Below are 15,179 nucleotides of genomic sequence, written 5' to 3'. Positions count from 1 at the left end.
ACAAGTGACTCTCCGCTGTCATCCAAGCCACTTTTAGACTCCAAGCACTCTTTAAATATTGCAGCGGATGTCAGGCAGGAATTGTTTAACTAATAAAGTATCATTTCTAATTTGTAACGACCTTGGTGGTTGAGTTCACCCGAGGGAAGCATTGCTGTAAGAAGAATCAGTTTGGGGCAGAGCTGTTTAATTAGTGAGCCTTCCGGGTTTCGTTCGAGGGTTGGAAGAAATTAAAGCATTTTGTCATCACAGTCAGAAGAATGTATGCTCATAGGCTTTGGTTTATTTTTTAAAAACTGCTAAAGTAGCCTGGCTTAACCTCTGCCAGTGCCAAAAGTAAGCAGAAGATAGTGAAAAAACAGTGTGCAATGCTTTTTTGAAATTTTAGGAGAGCACAGCAGAGTAGGAATAGAAGAGAAAGCGGATCAAGGAAAAGTTGCAATACAGAATTTGCTGAGGCTAAGGCAAATTTCTTGGCCAGTACCCAGGGTGAATGCCAGGGAGGCAGACAACTTCTTGGCCTGAAGCTTGTCTTGGATATTTATCTTGGATTATTTAGGATGTTAATCTCTGTTCCTGCTACTGGTTTCTTCACATGCAAATCATCTCTTTTTCTGTTTCTTGGTAACAACTGAATTTCTTCCTAGGCAGTAAATCCTAATTGACTGGGTCTAGCTGGGCATGAGTGGAGTGGGAAGGGGAACACAGCTGCTTGCCCACACCAGGACACAGTGCCAGGACTGTGCAGTTCAGGAGCTGCAGGCACACACCTGTGGGTCTGTTGCTGTGACCAGCTTGTAATGTGGGGATAAGCGAGGGGTGTGGGCTGGCTCTGAGCCTTCACATCCATGTGCACATGCTGGGCAGCTGCTCTGCTCTCTCTGTGCCTTATCCCACCAGCCAGTGTCACCTCTGGACTCTGACTCGTTGCATCTTTGCAGTCCTGACAATTTTGCCCTCGGGCAGATCCAGCCCAAGGCTGTTCAGCCAAGGAAGGAGCATTGAATTTTGCTTCCTGAAGCACTGTGGCTTTTTGGCCACAGCTGATGGCAGGGTCTGGGAGGGATTTGGGAACTGTGATTGACCGTGGGATGATGTTGGGGTTTAAAGGAGATGAAAGAGGGAAGAGGATTTGGAGAAGGTTGGTGTAAGTGTCTGAAGTTTTAAAGGAGACAATAGGAGAGCGGTTGAAATCTCTTCTTCAACCTATCCCCCTCCCCAGCACTGTACCCCAGCACAGAGATCTCCTGGGGGCTGAGGTTTCTTCCTCCTTCACACTCCCCAGCAGCATCCACTGCACACAAATGGTCTCAGGAAGGGACCCTGGGTTCATGCCTGTTCCCATTTTTCAGTGAGATGCATTGACGTGCAGAGCAGGTTCTAGCCTGGAACACTGTGAACAGAGAGTGGGATGCTTGATCATGGACTGCTTTGTAGCCTTGTGTTTCTATCACTGAGGGTAACAGGGAGTAACTTGAAGGAGTAAAGGATCAGGAGATTGTCCTTAGTGTTTTCCTAAGTAGCTGTGGAAGGTGTAAGGGATGAACCAGCCAGCATGTAAATACTGAAATACAATCTTGAACTCCCTCCTTCTGTTGGCACATGTGCAGTCTATCTGCACATCTGACTGTATTTAAGGAAGGAAGCTATGGATTAGATCCATTCTCCAAGGTCACGTCATTCCTGGATTGGTGAGCTGTTTAGTACCAAGAGAAGCATTTTTGTCCCTAAATTTCCTATCCCAGCAGTTCTCATTCTGTCTGAGAGAAAAACACTTGTCTCTCCTCTCCAAACAGGTCAAGTTTTGCTCTTCTAGCAGTGTAATTCTTAGTCCCTCTGTTTTCATGCAAATGCTTCTCTCTCAATGCCTTCTGTGCTGCTCGAGCCATGGCCAATTTTCTCAGTGTCTCTTCAGAACTGGCTAATTGCTCAGTGACCCAGAAGCACAAAGCACAAGCAGTGCTGGAGGAATTTGGTGTGCTGCTGTGCCCTGCCTTCATGAGGATTGCCTCCTCCAGAGCCAGTTTGGCCTCCGGATAAGGAAGCACATTACAAATGAGCTTGGGTCTCATAAAAACTGACCTGCAGCTTGATGGCTTACTCTGAAATTTTAAAATGCTTTTTGGTTTCTTTTCAGTCCCTCCACTGTTATTTAGTCTAGTTGCAAGTAGCTGCTCTCTGTACTGTTAGGGGGAGCGCTGAGGAACAGGGGTGCATCCAGGGACTCGTGAAACCCTGTGTCTGACTGTTCACAGCTTTCTGTGCCACTTTTGTAGGCCATGTAGGAATATATGCACCAGTGTCTATTCTTTGGAGTGGGAAGGAAACCCAGTGCTGGAGAGCTTCAAGAAGAGGAGGTTGGAGATGTGTACAGACAGGGGGCTCTGAGCCTGCCTTGGAGCAGGAAGGTCTGGAGGTGTTTGCTGTGACAGTCTCTGGGTTCAGGGCATGCAGGTCCCAGCAAGAGGCTGTGCCACTGGTGTGGAGCTCGCCGGGGTGCGAGCAGCATTGCCTGTGGCCTGCGGCTGTTTTGCTACCTGTGACTCATAACTGTAAATCAACAACCACCAAGGGGAACGCTGGCAAATGCAGGCTCCTGTGCCCCTTCTGCCTTCTCCTTGCCCTCCATGATTTCCTGCCCTGACACTGTGCTAGGAAAGCCATTAGCAGGAAGACCTTTGTGTCACCATGGGATCTCTTCTCCCTCCTCTGTCCCACATCAGGTTCCTCCCAATCTAGCACAGCCTGAGATAAAAAGAAGGGACTGTCTAAACCTGGAAAGCTGTTGCTTGGGAAATGAGGTGGTCCATGTGCCAGCAGGCTACAGTTCCTGGGCAAAATGGAAACCTTTGGATATTTACCTGGACACCCTGGGCATAGCCACTGTGCACAAATCCAGGTGTCCAAGACTGTTGCCCCACAGTTACAAAGGGTTCTGGATCCTGAAGAGGATCCAGAGGTTTGGCAACCTTAGATACTCAGCATGGTTGGAGAGCTAACCCAAACTAGCAGGGGTAGATCGACAGGACTTGAATACTCTCATTAAATCTGTTATCTTTGCTTTTGGTGAAATAACTGCTGGGTTGCATCAATGTATGTGAAGAGAGAAGACAGCTCCATGTAGCAGAAGCATTGTTGAACCCCAAGGTCAAGAGCTGGAATTTTTCTTCCTTTTGCTCTTCCTGGCTACATCTTCAACCTTTTTTTTGTTATGTAATGTCCCTTTCTGTGGCTGCTGTGTTTGGCAGTTGTTGTAGAGAGAACATCAGCATATTTACAAGCTATTTTAAGTCAATTCCCAGTGGTCAGGGTGAAATGTGTTTAGTACGTTAAATGGAAACACTGGCAACTGAAGCAAGAAAAGGTCCCATTTTACAAAAAATCCATAGTACTTATGAATAATTTCTAAAGTGCAAGTCTCATTCTGTGAGGTGCTGTGTGCTGTTGAGGGGATTCTGACAAAGCCAAGACTGGCTTTGACTTTTTAGTTTTTTCTTTGAAGGTCTGTTTAGTAAAAAGAATTGCCTTTGTACAAAAGTAATGTGAGATTGCTCCATTTTGCAATACTAGTGGTTTGGAGAAAAATACTAGGGGGATTTGGTTTTGTGATCAGTAATAGTCAAGACTGCCTAGGCGTAAATCTGGTGTGTGTCCTTGGGTTTGCTGTCCTTAGTAACTGAGATCTCAATTTGGCCGAGCAAAATTGGTTTCTAGTTGTGCTTTGTTTATGCCTTCCCTTTATTTCTCCACATTCGTGCTGTGGTGTTGCTACTGTTTTATCTGCAGGCTTTGCTTCCTCTTCCTTTGTGCACAGATTGTGTCTGTTCTTTGGTGTCTGCCATGCTAGAGCTCCCCAAGTCCCAGCAGTCTGGACTTTGCTTCTCTGCAGCCTGAAGAGCCCATTGCTGCCTGTCCTGGGAAATGCCTAATGCATGAGAAGGAGCCTTGCCTTATTTTTTCAAAGAACTTTCATTTTGGTTAGATCTGCAATTGCCTGGATATGTCTGTTCAGCTTGCACAGTTCCTCTTTGAGCCGGAGCTTCAGTGCCTTGGCAGAAAGCACAGAGCAATATTATGGCAAGTGGGGCACTGCTCAACCTCACAGGATCTACTTGGCTCACCTGTTCTTCCTGTTTCTTTGTCCTCTGTTCATTTGTTTCTCTGCAGATGACTTAAATCCCATCCTGGAAATTGGGAGATCCTGAGAAATCACCAGTTCTTTGCCTGAATAACAGCCCCAGTACAAGGTCAGAGGTTGTTCCTAGGGGAACAACATGTTTTCAAAGCCTGGCTTTGGCAGAGCCAGCAGTGGAGGCTTTTTGGGAGGCTCTCATTCTTCCGGCAATGGCTGGGTGTGAGTGCAGGACTGCCAGTCACCAACCTGCTCTGCAGAGACAATTCAGTGTTCAGCCCCCCTGCCAGAACTGATTAGAGTGGCCTGATGAAGGAGGTAACGTGGGTGCTTATCCTCTAGGTCATCTGAGGGTGAGCTGATTTTATGCCAGAGAGCCCCAAGCTGCTCTCGGGAGTGCAGCTATTCCTGAGCACTGGCTCTGCACAGGGGAATGAAGGAGGAAAGCTTGTTAGCTCAGCCCCTGAGCCACAGGGTGTGTTTGAAGGACAAGGTGATGGCTTGTCATGAGAGCAAGGTGCAAAGCAGTGCCTGGGGCCTCGGAGAACCAGCCATGGTCCTGGCCTCTGTGTGTCCCTGGATGAGATACAGCTCCTCTCCATGTTGAGTAGGATGAGGACACCCATCTCCCTTGGAGCCACAGCAGCCAAGTGACATTTCTCCATGGGCACCATAGATCTACTCTCCTACAGCCTCTTCCCTCCTGCTGAGTGCTTTTGGGACACATCCAATACGGTCATACCTTAGGAATGGAGCTGCAGTTGGGGTGCAGTGATGGATGGTCCTGTCCCACCATGGTCCAGATCCTGGAAGGCTCTCCTGCCTCCTTCCTGAACTTAGATGTCACAGACTATTGAGCCCAAGATTTCAAGCTGAGCCAGCCAGGTCACTGAAAAACTGAAGAAAATTAGGAAGTGGGGTGAGGGGCAGAGGGAAGAGATGGCAGTGGTATGAGCAAAGGGATGAGAAGCTGGATCATAGTACAGGTAGGAAGGAGCAGGCATCCCATGGGGGACCTGGCCAGAAAAGCACATAAAATCCTGGAAAGCAGGTCAGCAGCTCCTTGGCTCTCTACCTCCACAGTGTAGGTTTGGCCTCTGTTTGCCATGGTATCCACTGGTCATGCAGTTAAGGTGGAGAAATGTAACTGATTCTCTCCAGCTCATGGTTGTGTAGTGTTTTGAGCACCTAAGGACTCACTCAGCAGGGATGGAGAACAGGACACTGGTCTTCATTTGCAAGATCCTTTCCCATCATGTTTTTACCTGGCCTCACAGAATCCAGTAATTCCCCAAAGCTTGGAGAAGGTGGGCTTTTACTGTTCTTGGAGCTCTACAAGGAGAATGGATACAAATTGAGATGGGAAATTTAGGTTAGATATTTGGAAGAACTCTTTTCCTGTGAGATTGGTTAGACCACAGGACAGGCTGCACAGGGAGGCTGTGGATACCACAACCCAGGCAGTGTTCAAGGCCAGGCTGGATAATGCCTTGAGCAGCCCAGTCTAGTGGGATGTGTGCTTGCCCATGGTAGGCTGGGGGTTGGCACTGAATGGTCTTTGAGGTCCTTTCCAACCCCTTAAGGCTCTGTGATTCTGTGATACCTTGTCCCTGGGCATTGACTGGGAGCTCTAGGACAGCTTTCCTCATTGTAGAGCCTGGTGGTGTTTGCTACAGTGACAAATGCAGAAAATTTGTCATGACATGGAATAGGAAGAAATGCAGCTATGAGGGCCAAAGGAACAGCTTGATATCTGGCACATTCCTGTAACTCCTCCTGAGCCTTTGCCAGAGCCTGACACAGCCTTCTCCAAACAGCCGGCCTGGGCTGGAAAGGGCTGAGGCTGCCTGTGGAGACACAGAGGGCAGCTCCCTGCCTGGGAGATTGTGTCTGTGCCATTGTCAAACACATCCCAAATGAACTGCTGTAAAAAGCCCTTCGCTTGCAGACTTCACCTGTGGATTTTGTGACTCTGGGTGCATCCCTCTGAAGCCCGTCATGCCCCGGCACACTCCGATGAAAACCATCGTCCTGCTTCCAGCCCTTCCTGAGCCTCTCCCCAGCTCATGCTTGTGCCTCCTACCAGCCTCCTCCAAAAGAAAAATGGAGACACCTACACCTGCAGGCAGGGCAAATAACTGTCCCTTGCACAAATTGATTTGATGGGGTCAGTGCAGAATTGTTTAAATGAGAGAAGGGAAGGGATCGCCGATGAATAAAATGTCTCACTGCTCACAGAGATGGAACTGACGCAAGAGGATTATTTTTATCCTGTGGAGAAAAGGAAGAGCCCTGTGAAGCAGAGGAGAAGAGGGTCTGACTTACAGTCCCACTGGCTGTGTGAGATGCAGTGATGGCTACAATCGAAGCAGCTCCGAGGTTCTCCTGGAGGGAAGCTGTTATGCTCCAATTCACTGACTGATTTTGTGAGAAGGGATGCCAGGCACCGACTGTGTGAGGCCATCTTAGGGCAAACATCCCCTGGTCTCCTCTACTCCCATGTCTCACCAGGGAGCTGCCAGTGATCCCACTGCTCCCAATCCAAGGTGTGCCTGACCTCCTCACCCCTCATGGGGCCTGGTCAGTGCAGAGACCTGTTCTGCCAGGATGATGTCGTGTTTTCTGACCTCCTACCTGTTGGGTTGAAATCTTGTTATCCCCCAGACCAACCTTCCATGAACTGTGCCCTTGCTGCACCATGTCCTGTGGTTGCTGCCCTCCCCAGCAAAAAGAGATCCTTTCACATGCCTGCCCATGATGCTTCCATTCCTTTGCAGTGGCAGAGCTGGCTGTTTTACTGTTTCACAGGAGTGCCAGGTCCCATCCAGGTGATTATTCCTCTAACTCCAACACTGATGGCAGAACAGTCCATTTGTGCTGGGGATTCTCCCTGCTCAATTGCAGTATCTTGCATTTGTCCTTTCTAATTCACATGCAGGTTTTCCAGAGCATATCTTTGGTCCAGCAAAGTAATTTCAAGTTCCAGTCCTGCCTTCCTGGACACCTGCAGCCTGCCCGTCTGTCCCACTATCCAAGCACTAACAGAAACTCTGACCAGATCCCCACCAGGAGCTGTGAGAGCTACACACATCTCAGTACTGACAGCTCCGGGTACAAATATTCAGCTGGGTTTTACCGGTTTCTACTCACTTTATGTAGATGTATTGTCTCACTTCAGGATCAGAATATCAAGGGAGACAATGGCAATTCTTCCCGAGGTCGTGGTTAATGACTTCCGTGCCTTTCAGTCCACAAGGTGTGTTGTACTGTGCAAAAAGAAATCAGATTGGTGCAGCATGACTTCTTTGGTGCAAATTCATGTTAGCAATGATGCATTTCAGGCACTTATAGGTTGTTGACTTGTTCCATTCATCTTCTGAAAAGTGAAATTAAACTGAATGGTTTTATTTTCAGGGTAGTTGCTGCATTTACCTTTTTCAGCTTCCTGATCCCTATCATCTCCTGAAATTCCCCCAGGAAATGGATCAGATTAAGGCTGTTAGGTTGATCAGGTGTAGTAACTGCTGTCTTTCCCAGGAGGCTTGGGCTGTTGTGGTCAGGATGGTCTCAAACAGTAATCAAAACAAAGTATGTGGGTACAGATAGCATCTTCTATTACGCAAATAAGTAGTCCTGGGAAGAAAAGAGAAGTGTTTTTGCCCTAAAGCTGGTATTTTATTCTCCAGATATGTATTATTTGAGTTAATAAAAGTCATTGCCTTTCCCTGCAAGCCTGTGCTGTCTGGGTACATGCTAACCCTGCTCAACTAGACCAGAAATCTCCCCACGTGGTTACTGGTCTTGGTTCTTATATCCTGAGGAGAGGGGAAAGGATCTTTCCCAGAAGCACAGGAGGGAGCATGAATATCAGCACTGCTCAGTTACTGCTTTCTTATTTTTTTTGCCTCATCTGACTTTTTAATGATTATATAGACTTGCTGTCAGAAGTAAGACATGAAAACAGTCAGACACCAGAATGACCAGAAACAACTTTGCAAATGCAGCTGTGAGACTGGAGGATGCTCATCCCTCTCCAGGATTAGGTTTCCTGCTTTGATCTGCACTGAAGCAACATGCTAAGCCAGGGAAATAAACTCAAAGGCTCCTATTTTATCTGGCCTGGCCAACTGATGGATGTTCAGTGGGAGTGCAAGAAATTAATAATTTTGAGTATTTCATGTCAATAACAACAGCAACAACAAAAAAAACGTGCCAGGCTTTGCCTCTTGGTTTGACTGTGTGACAGAGCTGAGCAAAAAGCTGATGGATTCAGTTTCAATTAGAACTTCCTCAAGAAGAAAAGCTGTGCTTTAAAACCTGTGCTGTAAAAACACTGCAGCCTGCAATGTGAGGGCTGAAAAAGTTAGGCTGCACAAGTGAAGTGGAAGCCCACCCTGACAAACCTCTTCTTGTCTGCTGCCACGAGGCCGAAGGCAGGGCTGTGGAGGTGCTGTCTCACTCAGCTCAGCCTCGTGGCGTTTTCCAGCCTAAAGCACCAGCAAAAGAGAGGGACGTGGGTTGCTCCTGCAGCTGGGAGAGCCTGGGGCAGCTTGAGCCTAAAGTGCAGTGCCCAGGGATGGAAATCCTGACTAGCTGTGGGGTATAAAGACTTGCAGAAGGATCTGCCATCCCTTCTGCAGTGATAGGGAAAACTCCAAGTTGCCTGTGCCTTGCTGTGTGGGGAAATTTCATTCTTGAGAGTGCTTTTAACCTGCTCATAGCCAGGGATGTGCTGCCAGCCATGATTTTTCCAATACCTGTGTGGTAGGCAAAGTCTTCTGCAATCAGACCAGCATTTCAAGTCAAGGTTAGTCTGAGCTGTGACTTAGAAAAGAGCAAGAAAATGGGGCACCACCACTGCCTACCTGCAATGGAAGAAAGAGATATGGCTTGGCAGGGAGAGCTCCAGGCCTCTGTTCCCTTATCTCTGAAATACTCAGTTGTGGTGGCAGGCTGAGCAGGGGTTAACAAGACAAGGCAATTGGTATCTCAAATCCTTTTCTTCTCTCTACCCTGTCCCTTACCCAGCTTGAAGTAACTGGCAGGGGTTCACTGGAGAGGTACTGCCTTTGTGCCTGTGCTTCACAGCCTGTGCTTTTGGCTTTCTGCAGGCTTTGGTGAGTGCACCTCGTCCCTGCCTCTCCCTGAGTGAGTGAGCCCAGGTTTTTGAAAGGCTCATGTGGATTGGGCTGGGAAGTACTGCAGAAATGCCACACATTATATGATGTGGTTGAAGGACTCAGTGGAAACTTAAAAGTTCCAATTGACCTGTTTCCCCTGCTTCAGAAAGAATTGCTTGTCTATCAACATGAGATCTCTTAAACACCACCACGCTCCCTATACCTGTAGTACTCCATGGGCTTTCAGCCTTACTTGACAATTGCTCTTTGACTCAGACCTGTGGTAAAACCTTTGTCAAGATACTACTTATGCCTCAAAGAATGGTTGAATATGGACTGTCTCTGGAAATAATCACCCTGCTTAACAGAAGAAGCACTACAAAACACCTGTGTGGACTCTGTTAAAGAGAGCTGGGACCAGCAGAACTTTAAGTGTAACTAGGAAAGGGTCTCTGCACACATCCAGAGTGGACTCTGCAGTGGAGGTGATTGAGTGATTGATTGATTGACCCATTGATTGACTGATTGATGGGAAGTAGAAATGGAAAGTAAGTCTTGAAAGACCAAGATGGTTGACCTAACTTCATAACTTCAAGGAGGTTATCAGGACCTTGCAAGTAAATTAAGCTTTATAACTTATAATTTAAATTGTGTAATTTAAGATTGTATATGTAATGCAATTATATTCTATATTGTATGCATATATCAAATATTATGTAATATATAATTTTATATAATATCTAAATGTATTTTAACAAAATATAATTTGATTTCATCCTAAAGGCACCTACACAGGGAGGGATTTGCAGTGAAGGAAAGCTCTTTAAAATCAGCAGACAGCGATATAATGGGATTTGGCAGCTGACCAAATTAAACAAGGGCTTGAGCACACCTATTTAGCATGGCACTAGATTGTCTGCATCCCTCAAACTCCTTCAGGTCAAAACACCTTGTCTTTTAGTGAAAGCTCTGTTTTAGCTCCAGGAAGAGTCATTGTTGTGTTCAGGTTACTGACTGAAGCTGTGTGAATCATAATCATTATTTCTGGGTTTGAAAAGATATAAAATCTACTTCCACTTTTTGATCTTACTGACATGATCGGGGAATTGTCAGGCAGCATTACAGAGAGAGATTCACAGCTTTTACAAAGGGGCAATGACAGCTCAGAACAGGCCACGTAGCTGCATTTACAGACTCCTGAACTCACTTTTGTTGATTATGGCTTGGTTTTTAGCTTGTGTGTTAAACGATCAAACTGCAAGCACTCAGTAACAACAAGGTGCTACAGTAACAGTGGGAATTTATTGACACTAAACCCAAGTTATCGTTTTTTCTGCCACTGATTTAAGCACAGTGGGATAACATCTACTTGTCCTACATGTCTGGGGTTATATAATCTCCCCTCTTATGTCAGCTTTTCAACTTGTGGGTAGGCATGGGGGAAAAAAACCTGTGATGCCAGCTCTCACAGGCTCATATTCCAGCTTCCTCCTTGGTCCTGTCACCATCTGCCTCAGGCTTCTGCTCTCCATGGGTTCTCTCCAGAGCTTCCAGGTTGTCATTTTTCTTCTTCTTTTTACCCCTTTGACACCAGCATTCAAATTGGCGTGTGTAGCTTCCAGAGCATCTAGATAATCTGGGAGGAGGGTGCTGGGGAACTGGTTCCCTCTGTGCCCGTGTTCTCCAGGAGCTGGGAATTGAGGGCTGTATTGGTCTGCACTGCTCCTGACGTTATGAGCTATATAAGGCTTAAGAGGACATTTGCTTAGAAATGCTGTCTGCAATAAGAGCATAATAGCAGAGTAGGGTACAGCTGGAAGACTCATCTTCCAGTTTACACTTGGTGATGAAGAACATCCTGGGATTGCAAAGCCACGGGATCCTTCAAGCTGGAGGTGATGTTGGGATATCTCTAGTCCAGCCTCCAGCTCAGAACAAGTACAGCCCTGAGATCAGACAAGGTTGCTCAGAGCTTAGACTTCTCTTGAAAAACTCCAAGGCTGGAGATCTCACAGCCACTCTGGAGTCTTGTTCCAATGACTAAGTGTCACAGTGGAGAAAAACTTTCTTATGTCACATTGAATCTTTCCCTGTTTCAGTTTATGGCTGTTGTGACTCATTCTCCTGCTGTGCACTCCTACAAAGTGTCCATTTCTGTCTTAATATCCTGCACTTGGGTGCAGGCAGGTGCCTGTTAGGTCACCCAGAACTACATCTGCTATAGGCTGGGCAAGCCCAGCACTCTTAGTTCATTGCAAATCCTCCAGCCCAGCAATCAACAGTCTTGGTAGTCTCTGCTGGACTCAGTCTGGTATATCATCACCTCTGTTCACCCCTTAAACTACCTTCTGCCTCTCTTTCTGTAGGTGACACCATTAGCTGAAAATGAAGGCCTTTCATAGCCTGTTTTTCATCACCAGGGCAGAGAACAGACACGCCAATCCAGCACAGCTGTCATCTCCTTGTCTTATTTCTTTCCTTCCTAGAAAGCTCCTTTCCTTTTTTTCCAGTGACTGAGAACATGACACACAGGACCAGGGACAGGAGGTGAGAAGGGTTCATCCTCTTTGCTTTCTCTCACCTCTCAAAATTTCTTTCATTAACACTCACCTAGTGTTTCTTAATTAGCACCTTCTGGCTTGGAACTGCCCGCCTGTGTTACAGAAAATCCGCTCTAGCTCTTGTCTGTTGTGTGACAGGAAATATCAAACATTTGGGCTGTTTGCTGGACTGACAGCTGCCCTTACACCGTGGGTTACGCAGGGGCTGAGTGTTCTCACCCTCAGCCTCTGTAGCCATCCTTGGCTTTACCTGTCCCTCCTGAGGGAATCTTCTGTGGCTCTGCACTTGTCTTCTGGGCCAAGCCAAATGGCAAGTGTGTGTCTGAGCTAAACCAGGAGAGTGCAGAAAGTGCAGAATTTATGCCAGAAACAGGAAGAGTAACCAGCTGAAAAATCACCACAAAAGAGCAGTTTTCAAAAAAACTGGGATGAAATCTCAGAGCAGCCTGCAGGTTTATTTGAGAGGGTGGATTGTTGTCCTCACTGGCATTTCAAATTTCTTATTCATTCCTCAGCTGATCTATCAGAGTTAATTTATAAAGTCTTGAGAGGACCTGTCAGCATGGAGGCCACAAGGACTTGGAAGGGCTTTGTACCAGATCTCCACACGGGGATATGGACTGAAATTGAGGCAGGGGTTTCAGTGAAGACCTTCCCCAAGTATCAACATCTGCCAGGGCAGGTCTCCCCTGTACTTGATTCTGCATGGGTACAGAACATGAATCAAGTTTTTGTGGTCCACGGACTCAGAATTATGCTAATGAGCCCAGTTTAGTCAGTAATCCCATGCCTCCAACAGGATGTGATTTAATCATGGAGTGAGGTGAGAATTTGTCTCATATTATGTATGCCACAATAGAATACAAACCCCAGATTGTCATATAGAAAACAATGCCTTTCTTTATGGGTTAAATCATGGATTGCTGGAATAAATCAGCTCTGTTACAGGTTCTGTGCTGCTCTTGCTGGATTGCTGACTCATTTACAGGTGGTTGCTGGGGAATTTAAATTGCAAACAACCATTCATGATGATCCAGACTTCTTAAGGATTTTACAAGCTAGGGAGAAGCTGGCACTCTTTCTCCAGTTACCTTCTTCTCACCTTCAGGACAGTTGCAGCTCTCACCTAAGGATGTTATGCATCTTTACGGCAAATAGGGTGTTAATGCAAGTATAATTACTGTAATTTGGATTTAATTTTCTGAGCACAAGTGCCTCCTTTCTGTCTTCCTTTTATTTCCTGCTTGGTTGCCAGCTGTGAAAACGTCTCTTTCCAGGATCATTCTTGATGCCAGGCATGCAGCAGTGTAATGTGCTCATCCCCTGCAGGGCTGTGTCTCACCCAGCTCTCAAGTGATGGTGACTCTTCCCTCACAGTGAAGGGAAGAGCTGGATCAGCAAAGGGCCTGGAGAAACCACCATACCTTGGCATTCCTGTCTGCATCTCCCAGGATCCACAGGGTTAACTGTTTTGTGGGAGAAGCAGTGGGATATGGGGGATTGAGGCAACATTATTTCTACAAAACAATTGCTTCCACCACTCCTCTAAGCAAGTTTAGGAATCTCCTTTGTGCTTATGGAAAGGAACAACTCTGGTTGTCACCTTGAACACTCTGAAAACATCACCAGGTTCTTGTTCAGTCCTTACTAGTTCTCCCCAGACCTGCAGCCTGACAACACATCTGACTTTCAGGGATTCCCTCGCACCGGGGTGGTACCAGGAGTCAGTGCCTGGGCTCTGCTCAGAATGCAAACAGAGCCTGGGGAGAAGTGACCCCTCCTGAGATGATGATCTGACTGTGCCACTGGAATCTGGAGCCAGAACTGGAATCCAGATGTGATGAGAACTCTGCCACTCTGTCAAGGAGACCTTGAGGGCCCCCAGGAGGAATGGTGGCTGTTTGCCTGGCAGCATTGCCCCAGCCATGTCCGTCTGTCCAGCCCCAGCCATACAAAGAGCGAGGCAAGGATCAGGCCATGTTTGCTGGTGTTTTGAGGCTTTCAGTGACACTACAGTGAGCAGCTTTGTGTGATAGTTCCAGCTGTTAACACAGCACTGCCAAGCCCATCGCTAAATCATGTCCTGGAGTGTCAGCATATCTTTTAAATACCTCCAGCACTGGTGACACCACAACTTCCCCGGGCAGCCTCTTCCAGTGCTTGACAAGCCTTTTTGGTGAAGAATTTTTCTGTAGTGCACCTATCCACTTAGTGTTAAGGATTGCATTGGTGTTGGTTAACCTCTGTCAACAGGTCCCCTCTAGTCCTTACATCTGCAATTATTTGTCAGATCATTTATTTTGCCATCTTGGCCTCTGTTTTGCTGAAACTGCCAGCTGCTGGTTAACCTTGTTCCATCTTTGGTACTCGTGGGACTTGCTGGGTAGTGGAGAGATTACTTCAGGAAGTGCTTGCCTTAAGGACCTTGATGACTTCTACATAATTTTCTTTCTAGCATGCCTCTATTTTGCAATACTTTGTTTCAAAGAATATCCATTAGTTTCAGCAGCCAGCTGAGCAGATGGGTTTCACTGGTCTATGGCTCTGAAGTAATTACATTTCGGTACAGCAGAGACACAGCAGCGAACATGTGAAATTAATTCAGGTGCAGCGTCCCAGTCAGTGTCTCAAAGCAAAGAGGTCTTTAGGGAGGCCACTCCTGGCCACACTGAGACTGTGCTGTTGGCAGTGTGGACAATCACTAGAAATATCTCCCTATGGTTTCCACAGATGGTGTTGGATTGGCTTTTCCCATGGCCAGTTCCTTCTTCAAAAATGTATTAGTATCAGAGAGACTGATTACTGCTCACATCTCTCTCTCCTGCTTCTGTTATAATTAAAACAGCAATATATGCATGAAGCAATTAGATTTTAATAATACTTTTCTAAACAGGATGTCAGGGAGCTTAGTACAAAGACTTGGGCTGGAGCCAGATCAGAGTCTTAAGACTGGATTGTTGTTAAAATTGGCTGCCTCCTGCTTGAACAGCTTACATGAACACAGACTCTAGATTTGCTTTTTATTCAGAGTGTGCCTCATCTTTGTCTCCACACAGGACCCAGAAGACCCCCTGTTCCTGGGTGGCAGGGTCAGAGTGAGGCATGGGTAGGGACACATCACCAGAGCACATGGTAATCTGTGTCTGCTGGTGCGACAGGAGCATCCCCAGCTCCAGCCCTGCTGCCATCCCCGTCACTGCATGCCAGGGAGCCCACACCCAGGTCCATCCTGGGTTCCTTCCTGCAGAGCAGCTTTTGACCAGGTCAGGCCATATCAGCACGCTGCTGGCAGTGTCTCCCAGAAGGAAATGAGTGAGTGCTTCTGTGTGTGCCTGCGCCCCAGAGGAGCACTCTCTGAGCCGCCTC

The 15,179-nt window shown here is 47.0% G+C and overlaps 1 protein-coding gene across 1 annotated transcript in view; it reads left to right on the top strand.

Annotated features, from left to right (window-relative positions):
• The window catches only part of DNAI1 (dynein axonemal intermediate chain 1), a 136,322-nt gene that overhangs the window by 111,708 nt on the left and 9,435 nt on the right, over positions 1-15,179 (top strand). The gene's annotated exons all lie outside the window — the stretch shown is intronic.

Source organism: Onychostruthus taczanowskii, unplaced genomic scaffold, assembly GCF_017590055.1.
Source record: "Onychostruthus taczanowskii isolate IOZ18803 unplaced genomic scaffold, ASM1759005v1 scaffold70, whole genome shotgun sequence".
NCBI classification, from domain to species: Eukaryota; Metazoa; Chordata; class Aves; order Passeriformes; family Passeridae; genus Onychostruthus; species Onychostruthus taczanowskii.
The sequence above is the reverse complement of the archived record's forward strand: the minus strand, read 5'-3'. Positions and strand labels throughout refer to the sequence as shown.